This window comes from Cupressus sempervirens, chromosome 7 (assembly GCF_028749045.1).
Source record: "Cupressus sempervirens isolate cs-2001-9-10 chromosome 7, ASM2874904v1, whole genome shotgun sequence".
Taxonomy (NCBI): Eukaryota; Viridiplantae; Streptophyta; class Pinopsida; order Cupressales; family Cupressaceae; genus Cupressus; species Cupressus sempervirens.
The window spans coordinates 718,136,720-718,152,218 of NC_143124.1; positions in this window are offsets into that span (position 1 = coordinate 718,136,720).

Sequence of the window (15,499 nt, forward strand, 5' to 3'; positions counted from 1 at the left end):
GCACAATTGACTTCATTTGAAAATAATTCCTTATTAGATTATGAAATTCAAACACTTTGTCTTGTCAAGTGTAATGTGTTCTTTACAAGCTTTCCAAGCTTCACCAAAATTAGGATCCTCTGGATACAAATGATGAAGGGTACTCCCTTAATACCATAAACCCATAACAAAAACAAAGAAACAACAAAAAATGCAAGAACAAAATATGGACTTCCTATTATCGCTACAAATGTGGAATTACAGAATTCATAAGTACAATATACTAATCCACATGGGCGTCTTCATTATAGTAATCTACAAGACAATGTTGCAAACTACACTTAGAGCTGTCCTAGACAATATTCGGGTCTTTCTTAAATAGGCAACTTTATGCTGCCTAGGAAGGTTCTAGACATTGAAACTTAATATTGAGGGTTGACAGACCCTAACAATACATATAGAGTCAGCCAAATACATATTTGACATTTTTTAAAGATATTTTGCCCAACTTTAGAAGGTCATAACTCTTGAACCATTGCTCCACTTAGCTATTATAACCACTTTTTAGAAATGCTTGTTCATGATCTACAAGCACGAAACCATGCTAGCACCCTTCCATCAAGTTTTCAGGCCTCATCCGAGCACTCTAAGGCCTCCAACGGTGAGCATGAAGATTTTGCTGCGAATTTTTCCACTGAAAATTTGTAATAACTTCTTCGATACTTAAGCTAGAGTAATGAGATTTTTATGGTAGGCTTATAAATCTATAATGAACCTTCCTGTAGAAAATGAGAACATTCCAAGCTCATATGACAAACTTACTAAACATAGAAAGTTTCAAGAAATAACAACCGCCAGCCTACTAGTCCTTATCAAAATGGGAAAAAATGAAATAATTGTTTTTTTTGGTGATGCAAGATTGCTCTTACAGCTAGGATGCTCCTGCATCAGACACCCAAGGTAATTTAAGAAGTGACTCTGTCATGTCTCAGGTGTTTAGAAGAAAACCAAGACAATTAACCTGCTCCCTTGCTAGCCATGATGAATCCTCTACTAGCCTCCCTTTCTATTTGACCAGGTATTCTTCATAAGTTTTGTTCCTTGCACCTTTTCCAATATGACTATCTAGTATCTCCCCAATCTCCTTTGTAGCCAAACTAGCTGCTGGAATACTCCACTGTGCTTTTGCAACTTCATCTTCATCACCTCTTTCATAATACTCTGTCAAATCTAAAATATTAAATACTGGTGAAATATTCAATTCAACAAGCAACTCTACTTCATAAGCATTTCATAAATCATGCCTTTTCATTATCTTACATGGTCCAAACTTCTTCATCTTTAGCTTATTATATGTACCCACTGGAAAATGTTCCTTTATAAATGAACCACAACTTCATCTCTAATCTAAAATTCCTTGTACCTCCTTTTCACACCTACCTTAGCCTTGTAGTGTGTATTCATCTTTATAATATGCTTCCTCACCTCCTCATGGATGTTTTTCAAATGTTCAACAAATTCTTCTACTTCAACACTACTTATCTCTCCTTTATCCAACTATCGCAATTGAGAAGTATTTCTAGGACTACTCCCATATGCAATCTAGAATGGTGATTTACCAGTACTCCCATTGACAAAATTATTACATGCAAATTCTGCCTATGGTAAAATTAGATCCCATCCTTTTGGTTTATCTCCAAACAAGCATCTCAGCAAGTTTCCCAAACTGGGATTCACAACTTCTATCTGTCCATCAGTTTGTGGATGATGCAATGAGTTGAACTTCAACTCTATCTTCAATTTCTTCCACAATGTATGCCAAAAATATCCAACAAATTTGGTATCTCAATAGAAGACTGTACTCTTTGGTAGACCATGTATTTTCACTACTTCTCTATAAAATAACTCTGCTACATGAACAACGTCACTAGTCTTCTTACAAGGAATAAAATGTGCCATCTTTGTAAACTTGTCAACCACAACAAAATTAGAATCATGCCCACATTGCGTCCTTGGTAATCCAAGAACAAAATCCATGCTGACATCCTCCCATGAATTCTCTAGTATAGGTAATGGCTGATACAACCCTGTATTGTGCTTCTCTCCTTTCACCATCTGACATACTCTACAACTTTGTACAAATTTATTTAGATCTTGCTACAATTGTAGACCAAAGCAATGATCTTATCTCTGCCAAAATGTCCAGCCAATCCTCAAATATGCTTCTCCTTGATGAGATTCTCTTTCATTGAACTTTTGGGAATGCACAACTGGCTTCTTTTGAACAACATATTATCATAGATCATGAAATCCAACCACTTTGTCTAGTCAAGTGTAACAGGTTCTGTACAATCCTTCCACGCTTCACCAAGATTAGGACCATCTAGATACAAAGTATTGAGTTCCTTGAACCAACCACCTCTATTTGTATTTCTATCAACAAAATTTGTCTTCTACTAAGAGCATCTGTAAATTTGTTAGACTTCCCACTCTTGTATTTCAAAAAAAATGTATAACTCTGCAAAAACTCAACCCACTTCTAATGCTTTTGGTTTCATTTTTCTTGACTATTCAAATATTGCATAGCTTAATGATCAGTATACAAAATAAACTCCTTAGGAAGAAGATAGTGTCTCAACTTCTTCAATGCTTGAACTATAGCATAAAATTCCTAATCATAAACATAATATTTTCTTTTTGCATCATTCAAATTCCCACCAAAATAAGCAACAAGTCTATCTTCTTGGCTGAAAACAACTCCTATTGCAATACCACCAACATCATAGTCTACTTCAAACACCTTTTTAAAATCAGGAACTGTTAAGATAGGCCACTTAGTGAATTTCTATTTCAATATATTAAAACTCTTATCTCCTCCTACAATCCACTTAAATTCTTTTTTATCCCCTCTCATTATTTCAGTTAGGGGTCCACAAATACAACTAATCTCTCTTATGAACTTTTTGTAAAAACTAGCCAGTCCATGAAAAGATCTTACCTCTATCACACTCCTTGGAGTAGGCCATTCAAGGATAGCCTTCACTTTCTCTGGGTGCATTTTTATACCTCATGCTAAGACTACAAATCCCAGGTACAACAACTCCTTCTTTACAAAACTACACTTCTTCAAATTTATCAACAACTTTTCTTCCCTCAACTTATCAAACACCTTGCGAATATGGATCAAATTCTCCTCTAATGTCTTACTAAAGATCAAAATATCATCTAGGTAAACAATTACAAACTTACCAAAAAAATCCTTTAGTACCTCATTCATGAGCTGCATGAAAGTTCTTGGTGCATTGGTTAGCCCAAAAGGGATGATTAACAACTCATACAATCCTTACCTAGTCTTGAAAGTAGTCTTTCATTCATCACCTTCTCTAATACAAATCTAATGTTACCCAATCTTTAGATCTATCTTTGTGAAATACTTAGCCCCACTCAAATAGTCCATAGTATCATCCATCCTTGGTAATTGAAATCTATATTTTATTGTGATATTGTTGATAGTACAATAATCTGTGCACATCCTCCATTCTCCATTCTTATTTAGTGCTAGTATGGCTAGTACAACTCATGGACTCAGACTCTCAAATCAACCCCTTCTACAATAGCTCATGAACTTGTCTATTCAACTCTTCACTTTCTATTGGTGTCATTTTGTGCATTGCCTTGTTTGGAAAATTGGCTCCCGGAACCAAATCCATCTAGTGATTGATCTTCCTCATTAAAAGAAATCCATTAGGTAAATTATCTGATACAATACTAGGAAATTCTCCAAAAATATCTACAACTTCTGTAGGCACCTCCTCTACTTCTTCCTTATTATCTTTTGGAATTATGGAGAAATACATATGCTCACACTTCATACCCTTGAGAAACTCTTTTCCATCAACAAAACATATTTTGGTAGCACTACGTACATTTTCTTCTTTATCCTTCAACGACTCCAACTTATGTTTCACTCTATGCTTGGTTAGAGTGTAGGTATTTACTTGGCTATCATATACAATATGTCTGTCAAACTATCATGGCCTACCTAGAAATATATGACATATCCATAGGTATGATATCACACAGTACCTCATCCTGGTAGCTTCCAATCTTGAACTTCATTGAGCACTACTCATTGACAATAACCTTGTGGTCATCTTGCATCCAAGAAAGATAGTATGGATGTAGATGTTTCTATCTCTTCAATTTCAACTTTGTGACCATCATTTCTAACACCAGATTGTTAGTACTTCTACCATCAATGATCATATTAGAACACTTCTTCTTACATCTACACCTTGTGCAAAACAAGATCCTTCTTTGATCAGGTTCATTCTCACTGCTCAGTAGGACTCTTCTATTAACTAGGACTTGTCCTCTTTCATCATCTTTAGAATTTGAGGATCTAACATATTTATCAACATGTACAACTCTGGCCCAGCCTTCTATTCTTCATACTATCCTTTCTTGGTGCTAGGAACATTCAAATGTTCTATGCCTTTATTCTTCACAGTGAAAACATTTTCCACGGAAGCCTCCTCTTCCAGATCCTTGTCCTGTGCCTCTTCCTCTCTAATATTTAATGTTTTGATTATAGAAATTATTGGAATTATTTCCCCTTTGGTTTTTACTACTACTTCTAGCCTCATCATTGTTCTTTTGATCATCATTATGACCTACATAAGATTGTCCACCAAATCTTCCACCACTACATCTTCTATTAGTCTTCTTGTCAAACTTCTTGCTTAGTTTCTCTTCAAATATTAGGAAAAACTAGTATGCCTCCTCAATACTATTCGTGTGGATCAAAATCAGATCAGCCTAAATACTTGGCCTTAACCTATTAAGATAACATGCCACTTTCTCTTTATTAGCTTTTGCATGGACGATTCTAATAAAAACTCAGTAGAACTCTTTAGTATACTCTTGAATAGATTTTCTTGCTTGCTTTAATCCATGCATTTTCTTCAATAGATCAAGCTCATAATCCATGAGAATAAATTGTCACTTTAGTTTAGCTATCATCTGATACCATTTGGTGATCTTATCCTTTCCCTTTCTATTTGTTTCCAACTGAACCTTCTGCCACTATATCTTTGCATGTCCCTTCAGTTTCACCTTCATAAACTTGACCTTATCCAGATCATCAATATCTTCATGCTCAAAGTATTCCTCCAGTTCATTGATCCAATCGATTAGCTCTTAAAAAGCCTCTCTTCCTATAGGTTTTGAACTACCTTTGGTTTGACATTTTCTTCTTCTTCTTCCTCATCCTTGCTTTCATCTCTTCTGACAAGATTTATTCCTCTGTGCATTTGTCTTTTTAAGGCTCTAAAAACCTTAGATGTAACACCTACAACTCTTCCTCCATGCTCTCTTTGTGGAGGCATTTTCACACTTCTGCTAAAACCCTTTGCAAATTGCCTCACAACTGGCAATCTATCTACACACTCATCCCAAAACATGGTCCTAGTGCAAACTGCCTCATAGTTGGCAATTTGTCCACACACTCAAGAACTCTAGCTTTGATAGCACTTGATGAAGGGTGCTCCCTTAATACCATAAACCCATAATAGAAACAAAGAAACAACAACAAATGCGAGAATGAAATATGGACTTCTTATTATTGCTGCAAATGTGGAATTACAAAATTCACAAGTACAATATGCTAACCCACATGGGTGCCTTCATTATAGTAATCTGCAAGACAATATTGTGAACTATATCCAGAGTTGTCTAAGACAATATTGTTGAACTATACTCTTTGGCAGACCATGTAGTCTCACCACTTCTCTAAAAGATAACTCTACTATATGAACAATGTCACTAGTCTTCTTGCAAGGAAGAAAATGTGCCATCTTTGAAAACCTATCAATCACCACAAAAATATAATCATTTCCATGCTGCATCCTCAATAATCCAAGAACAAAATCCATGCTAACATCCTCCCATGACTTCTCTGGTATAGGTAATGGTTGATACAACCCTATATTCTATTTCACTACTTTCACCACTGACATACTCTAGAACTCTATACAAATTTCTTCACATCTTGCTTCAACTGTGGTTAGTAATAATTCTTAAAAACCAAAGCAATGGTCTTATCTCTACCAAAATGTCTAGCCAATCCTCAACTATGCTTCTCCTTGATGAGATTCTCTCTCATTGAACTTTAGGGAATGCACAACTGGCTTCCTTTGAACAACATACTATCATGGATCATGAAATTCAACCACTTTGTCCTATCAAGTGTAATAGGTTCTGTACAAGCCTTCAAAACTTCACCAAAATTAGGATCATCTAGATACAAAGTATTGAGTTCCTTGAGCCCAACCACCTCTATTTGCATTTCTGTTATCAAATTTTTTTTTTCTACTAAGAGCATCTGCAACTTTCTTAGACTTTCCACTCTTGTGTTTCAAAGAAATGTATAACTTTGCAAAAACTCAACCCACTTCAAATGCCTTTGGTTTAATTTTCTTTGACTATTCAAATATTGCAAAGCTTGATGATTAGTATACAAAACAAACTACTTAGGAAGAATATAGTGTCTCCACTTCTTCAATGCTTAAAGAATTACGTAAAATTCTTAATCATAAACATAATATTTTCTTTTTTCATCATTTAACTTCTCACTAAAATAAGTGACAAGTCTACCTTCTTGGCTCAAAAAAACTCCTATTGTAGTATGACTAGCATCATAGTCTACTTGAAACACCTTGTTAAAATTAGGAAGTGCTAAAATAGGTTGCTCATTAGCTTTCTATTTCATTAGATTAAAACTCTTATCTGCTCCTACTATCCACTTAAATTGTTTCCTATCGCCTCTTATTGTTTCAATCAGGGGTCCACAAATACTGCTAAAACCTCTTATGAATTTTTTATATAATCTAGCCAGTCCATGAAAAGATCTTACCATTTTTGCACTGCTTAGAGCAGGCCATTTGAGGATAGCCTTCACTTTCTCTAGGTCCATTTTTAAAGCTTTTTCTTAGACTAAAAATCCCATGTATACCACCTCCTTCTTTACAAAACTATACTTCTTCAAGTTTATTAGAAACTTTTCTTCCCTCAACTTATCAAACACCTTGCGAATATGGATCAAATGCTCCTCCAATATTTTACTAAAGATCAAAATCTTATCTAGGTAAGAAATTATAAACTTACCCAAAGACTCCTCCAGAACCTCATTCATGAGCCGCATGAAAGTTCTCAGTGCATTGGTTAGCCCAAAAAGCATGACTAATGACTCATATAGTCCTTCCCTTGTCTTGAAAGCAGTCTTCCAATCATCACCTTCTCTGATACAAATTTGATGGTGCCCACTCTTCAGATCTATCTTTGTAAAATATTCAACCCCACTCAAATGGTCCATAATATCATCCATCCTTGGTAATGGAAATCTATACTTGATTGTGATCTTGTTGATAGCATGAGAATCTATGTACATCCTCCATTCTCTATTCTTCTTTGATGCTAGTATGATTAGTACAACACATGGACTTAGACTCTCTTGAATCAACCCCTTCTATAATAACTCATGAACTTGTCTGTTCAACTCTTCACTTTCTGCTAGTGTCATTCTGTGTGCTGCCTTATTGGAAAATTGGCTCCTGGAACCAAATCCATTTGGTGACTAATCTTCCTCATTGGGGGCAATCCAGTAGGTACATTTTTTGATACAATATTAGAGAATTCTCACAACATATCTTCAACTTCTGTAGGCACCTCCTCTACTTCTTCTTTACTATCTTTTGGAATTATAGAAAAACACATATGCTCATACTTCATACCTCTGAGAAACTCTTTTCCATCAAATTTTTTTTTTTTGGAAACACTACATATCTTTTCTCCTTTATCCTTCAATGGCTTCAACTTATGTTTCACTCCATCCTTGGTCAAAGTGTAAGTATTTGCTCACCCATCGTGTACAACATGCCTATCAAACTTTCAAGGCCTACCTAGCAACATATGACATATGTCCATAGGTATGATATCACATAGTACCTCATCTTAATAGCTTCCAATCTTGAACTTCACTAAGCACTGCTCATTGGCGATGACTTTGTGGTCATCTTGTAGCCGAGAAATGCAATATGGATGTGGGTGTTTCTATCTCTTCAACTTCAACTTTGTGACCATCATTTCTGACACCAAATTGTGAGTACTTCCACCATCAATGATCACATCACAACACTTCTCCTCACATCTGCACCTTGTGTGAAACAAGCTCCTTCTTTGATCAGATTCATTCTCACCACTCAACAGGACTGTTTTGTTAACCAGGACTTCTCCTCTGTCAACATCTTCAGAATGTGAGGATCTAGCATCTTCATTAATATGTGCAACTCTAGCTTGGGATTTTGTTCTTCAATCTATCCTTCCTTGGTGCTGGGAACATTCAAATGCTCTATTCCCTTCTTCTCTGTAGTGAAAACATTTCCCATGAAAAACCTCCTCTTCTAGATCCTTGTACTATACCTCTTCCTCTCCAATCTCTATTGTTTTGATCATGGAAATAATTGAAATTATTTCCCCTCTAGTTCTAACTACTATTTCTAGCCTCATCCTTGTTCTTCTTATCATCATTACGACCTCCATAAGATCGTCCACCAGATCTTCCACCACAACCTCTTTTTCTATTCTTGTTGTCAATCTTCTTGCTTAGTTTCTCCTCAAATATTAGGGAAAATTGGTATGCCTCCTTAATACTATTCATGTAGACCAAACTCAGCTCATCCTAGATACTTGGCTTAACTAATTAAGATAATGGGCCACTTTATCCTTATTAGATTCCACATGGCTAGTTCTAATGAGAACTTAGTAGAACTCTTTGGTATACTCTTGAATGGATTTTCTCGCTTTCTTCAATCCATGCATTTTCTTCAATAGATCAAGCTCATAATCCTTGGGAATAAATTGTCACTTCAGTTTAGCTATCACCTAATCCCATCTAGTGATTTTATCCTTTCCCTTTCTATTTTGCTCCAACCTAACCTCCTACCACCAGATCTTTGCATGTCCCACCATTTTCACTTTTACAAACTTGACCCTATTCAGATCATCAATATCTTCATACTTGAAGTACTCCTCCAATTCATTGATCCAATTGATCAGATCCTTTAGGTTAATATTTCCCAAAAATGTGGAAACTTCAAACTTAGGTCTTTTTCCAATCTTGGTGATGGCCCTAAAAAGCCTCTCTTCCTCTATGTTTAGAATTGCCTCTAGTTCGACATTTTCTTCTTCTTCCTCATTCTCACTTTCATCTCTTATGAAAATATTTATTATTCTACACATTTGTTCTTCTAATGCTTGTATTTGTGTTTGGAAGGCTCTAAAACCCTCAAGTGTAACACCTAGAGCTCTTCCACCACACTCTTTTTGTGGAGGCATTTTCACACTTCCGCTGAAACCCTAGTGCAAACTACCTCACAATTAGCTATCTTTCAACTGGTTCAGCCCAAACCATGGTCCTAGTGTGAACTACCTCACAGTCAGTGATTTTTCCACACACTCAAGAACTCTAGCTTTGATTCCACTTGATGAAGGGTGCTCCTCTTGATACCATAAATCCATATCAGAAATTAAAAAAACAAAAAAAAATGTGAGAACAAAATATGGACTTCCTATTATTGCCACGAATGTGAAATTATAGAATTCACAAGTACAATATGGTAAGCCACATGGGTGCCTTCATTACAATAATCTGTAATAAAATGTTGTGAACTACATCTAGAGTTGTCCTTGATAATGTTTGGGCATTTCTTAAATAGACAATTTTATGCCACCCAGGATGGTTCTAGAAGTTGAAACTTAATACCTAGGGCCGACAGACCCTAACAATACATATAGAGTCAGCCAAATACATGTTTGACAATTATTTTAGATATTTTAGATAGCCCAACTTTGGAAGGTCATTACTCTCAAACCTTTGCTTTGATTAGCTATTATAACCACTTTTCATAAATGCTAGCTCCTGATCTACAAGCTCAAATCTATGATAGCGCCCTTCTATTGAGTTTTTAGACCTCATCTGAGCACTCTAAGGCCTCCAACAGTGAGTGTAAATTTTTTTTTGCAAATTTTTCCATTGAAAATATGCAATAACTTCTTGATACTTAAGTTGGAGTAATGATATTTTAATGGTAGGCTTATAACTATAAAATGAACCTTCTCGTAGAAAATGAGAATATTTTGAGCTCATATGACAAACTTACTAAAACTAGCAACTTTCTAAAAATAACAACCTTCTTGTCTACCAATCCTTATTAAAATAGAAAAGACCAAAATACAATATTTTTTGGTGATGCAAGATTTCTCTTACACCTAGGATGCTCTTGCATCAAAAAATTCTTGAGTTCCTTGACCCCAACCACCGTAATCTACATCTCTGTCAACAAGAGTTGTCTCCTACTAAGAGAATCTACACCTTTGTTGGACATTCCACTCCTGTGTTTAAAAATAAATATATAACTTTGCAAAAACTCAACCCATTTTAAATGCCTATAGTTTAATTTTCCTTGACTACTTAAATATTGCAAATCTTGACGATTAGTATACAAAATAAAGTCCTTAGTAAGAAGATAGTATCTCAAATTCTTCAATTCTTGAGCTATAACATAAAATTCCTAATCATAAACATAATATTTTCTTTTGGCATCATTCAACTTCTTACTAAAATAAGAAGCATGTCTACATTCTTGTCTCAAAAAAACCTTCTATTGGAGTGTCACTAGCATCACAATCTACTTGAAACACCCTATTAAAATATGGAAGTGCTACGATAGGTTGCTCTGTAAATTTCTATTTCAACATATTAAAACTCTTATATGTTCCTAGAGTCCACTTAAATTATTTCTTATCTCCTCTCATTGTTTCAATCAAGAGTCCACAAATATTGCTAAAACCTCTAATAATTTTTTTGTAAAAACCATCTAGGCTGTGAAAAGATCTCACCTCATTCACACTTCTTGGTGTAGACCATTCAAGGATAGCATTCACTTTCTTAGGGTCAAATTTTAAACCTTCCTCTGAAACTACAAATCCTAGGTATGTCAACTCCTTCACAAAACTACACGTCTTCAAATTTATTATGAACTTTTCTTCCCTCAACTTATCAAACACCTTACAAATGTGCATCAAATGATCTTCCGGAGTCTTACTAAAGATCAAAACATTATGTAGGTAAACAATGAAAAACTTACCAAGAAAATCCTTCAATACCTCATTTATGAGACACATGAAATTTCTTGGTGCATTGGATATCCCAAAAGGTATAACTAACCACTCGTACAATCCTTCTCTTGTCTTGAAGGTAGTCTTCCATTCATTGCCTTCTCTAATGTGAATATTACGGTACCCACTCTTGAGATTTATCGTTGTGAAATATATAGCTCTACTCAAACAATCCATAATATCATTCATCCGTGACAAGTGAAATATGTACTTGATTATGATCTTGTTCATAGCTCAAGAACCTATACACATCCTCCACTCTTTATTCATCTTAGGTGCTAATACTATTGGCACAATAAATGGACATAGACTCTCTCAACTCAACCCCTTCTACAAACACTCATGCACTTGTCTATTCAACTCTTCACTTTCTACCAGTGCCATTTTGTGCACTCCCCTTTTTGGAAAATTGGCTCCTGGAATCAAGTCCATCTAGTGACTAGTCTTCCTCATTGGTGGTAATCCATCAGGTACTTTGTCTAATACAATATTTGGAAACTCTTCCAATAATTTTGCAACTTCTATAAGTGCCTCTTCTACTTATTCTTTACCATCTTTTGGAATTATAAAAATATACATATGTTCATGCCTCTTACCCTCTAAGAACTTCTTTCCATCAACAAAACATACTCTAGAAGCACTACATACCTTTTCATCTATATCCTTCAATGGCTTCAACTTATGTTTCACTCCATCCATTTTTAGAGTGTAGGTATTTGTATGCCCATCATGCACAACATGTCTATCTAACTCCCACGATCTACCCAACAACATATGACATATGTCCATAGGTATGATATCACACATAACTTCATCTTGGTAGCTTCCAATATTGAATTTCACTAGGCCCAAACAATACATCATGGATGTGGGTCTTTCTACCTCTTTAGCTCTAACTTTGTGACCATATTTTTTGACATGATATTGTCAACACTTCCACCATCAATGATCATATCATAATGTTTATCTTTACGTTTTCACCTTGTGTGGAACAAACTTCTACTTTGATCAAGTTCATTCTCACTAGTCAATAAGAATCTTCTGTTAACTATAAGTTCTCCTCTTTCATCATCTTCATCAACATGCAAAACTCTAACATGGCCTTTTCACTACATATAACATAAATAAAGAAACAACAAAAAATGACAAGAATAAAATATGGGCTTTCTATAATTGTTGTAAATGTGGAATTGCAAACTTTTGAAATACAATATGCAAATCCACATGGTTGATTTTTTTACAATATTCTTCAACACAAAGCCATGAACTACCACCTAGAACTACCTAACTATGGGCCTTCCTTATATACATAATTTTTCACAACCTATGAAGGTTCTAGACATTAACCCTGACTTATAAGGTCGAAAAAATTCCAATTAAATTTTTTTCCTAATTTATTACATAAGGTCGACCCTAATTATGTTTTTAGGGACGCCAACTTGCAAAGGCCATAATTTTTAAACCATATGTCCAATTTTCAACTATAAGTACTTTTTGGAATTTTTGACTACTGAACTATAGTGCATAATACATGCAAGTGCTAGTCAACATAAACACAATCTCATTCTAGAGCCTCCAAGGCCTTCAAATATGAGCTCAAAGGTTTTGTATGCAAAAACCTCACTAAATTCTACAATACATATGGTAGGACAATGCAACTTCATTGGCAGGCGATATGCTTGAGATGAACCTCCACCTATGAAATTAGAACACTCCAAGATTGTATGAACCACTTTCTAAAAATAGTAAGTTTCCATAAATAGTAACTTTGTATTGAAATAACCCTAATTAAAAATGACAAAAATAAATAAATTTTTGGGTGATACAAGATTTCCCTTACACCCAAGATGCTTCTACATTAATTTCATTCTTATGTAGGCCTCATTTTAGCATTTTTGTTCTTCTATGCTTTATCTTATTTTATCATTCTCACATTGACTCAGATATTCCAACATTAACAATTCACTAGCTAGTGGTCTCTGACTCAACCTTGATTGGTTTCTCATTGGCACGAGGGGAATTCTTTACCTAGGCCAAGGTTTCTTGGGGTGACCTTAACCTACCAAAAAGGGCCCAAATTTGCATCCTCCAAGGTAAATTTTTGCTTTATGTTACTTAATTCAAAAAATTGAATACATCTAAGGAGAGGTATAAATGAAATCTTAATCCTCCCATTTGAGACATAAATCATTTAATCATAAAGACATCAAGAAATCATCTCCCTAAGCAACACATGATTGAGAAAATAATCAAGCATCATCAAGGTAACAAGTAAATTTAAAATATCACTCATTCAAGATGACATCCATGATTAACCCATTATGAAGTCAGACCTACATGTCAATGTTAGCCTTTTCATTAATACTTCAATAAAAAGGAGACTCATGAAGGTTTAATGCTTCGTTCAAGAATTTTAATTTTAGAAGTATCCCCTACTCCATTAAATAATGTTGGTGTAATTAAGGTATTTACCTTGGTTAGTTATCACCTAGGTACTAATTGCACTTAAGCCTACTTAGGTACCATATAGGATATTTTAGGAGATTTTCCACTCTATGTGGTGTTACCATGTTATCACATTCTATTTTATGTGTTGACTCCACCTTTAGTTCACTGATCACTTTATCACTCTCCACCTTTCTTATACATGTTACACAAAATTTATTACAAATTGGAAGATGACCCAACTTTTGTGGACATGTGATTCTAGCTTGGGTGGGTGATAAGTTGTCTCTTGATTATTATGTAATAAGAAAATAACACTTTTAATTTTCTCATTCATTCCTTTGTACTCACCTTGTCTATGTAACCAAGGGGCATCCTATCTAATGACTATCTAGCTCTGTTTGAGTGAAAAATCCCATTATTTCATTGTATTTAATTATTCATAGGAATGCAACTTATTCCTTTGATATTGATTCTCTCTTGTTATTGGGTTTTCCATTACATCAAGATCTTGGGAGGATATATCCATATCCAAATCTTACATGGTATTTGAGCCCTCAAGTACCATTGTTTTTTCATTTGATAGGTTTGAGTACATATTTAGGTTGATTGTGGGAGGGGGGGTATGTTGGCTTTCTATAATTGAAAAAAATAGGATATTTGTGGTGCAAATGAGAGGTTGGCATTACATTAGTGAGGTCAAAAAACTTTATTGATCAACTTTTGTTTCATTTAGATCAAACACCATAGGAAGAGTCTATAACCATTTGAAAGTTTGGAGTTACGATGATGATTCATGTATCATAATTATATAGATATTTTCAAACAATTATATCTTATTCATTCAAACTACTTTTATTAAGTTTTTTTTCTTGAAAATATTTTCGGTAGAATTTTGTACTCTATATAGTGGTGTATGTGGTCTTTGATATTAGTGGTCAATTTTTTTGGAAAATTGCATATTCTCATTTTTGCAACTTCTAAGACCTTTTTTGGACTCATAAAAACTCTTTTTAAGGTACATTTTTGCATGAGGTTTTTTATATTTTATATGGTTCTATTAGTTTATAGAGATTGTAAAAAATTTAAAGTTTTAGAGTCTCCCTTAGTCATATAACTATAATGCTTAGATAGTTTGGTCTTTTTAAAATAGTGGTTCAAATCTAAATAGCCTAATTGTAAAAATTGTAATCATTGAAATTCAAATTCCAAATAGAAAGAGAAAAAATAAAATACATATAAATTTTTCTTCATTATTTAATGAAGTATTTTAGTAATAAATCATTGTGTAATATTTTTAATAATTCTTTAAAAAAAAAAGTGAATTTAGGGAAAATATTTTCTTGTCCACCTTCATAACTATTGCAATAATTTGTCACCCAATCGGCATATACGTGGTCATCTACACCTATATTTTCTTGACACATCAATCCATTTAAAGGGCATCATCAACAATCATTTGAAACACTTTCTTGTTAGTTTCATAATAAATTTCCAACTTTGTACACTTTATGTTGTACTATCTTTCATGATATATACTATACACACATTAATATAAAGTGTCATCATTATTTTTACTTTGTCACTATTGACATATTTAGTTTAGTACTTATGTTCTTAGCTGAGTAGGAAGTATCTTGTGAAACTAGTTGCATAGGTTCAATCAAGACTTATAATGTCCCTACATACCATTGGTGAGTCCAGTTGATGCTCAAGAAGGTATTTCAATATATGATCTTGATCATATTGTAGTGGGTGATTCATCAACCATTCTTTACTAATAATGATAACTATATTTCTCACAATTTGACATTATGATGTGGCCCTATTTCCTTCCTAT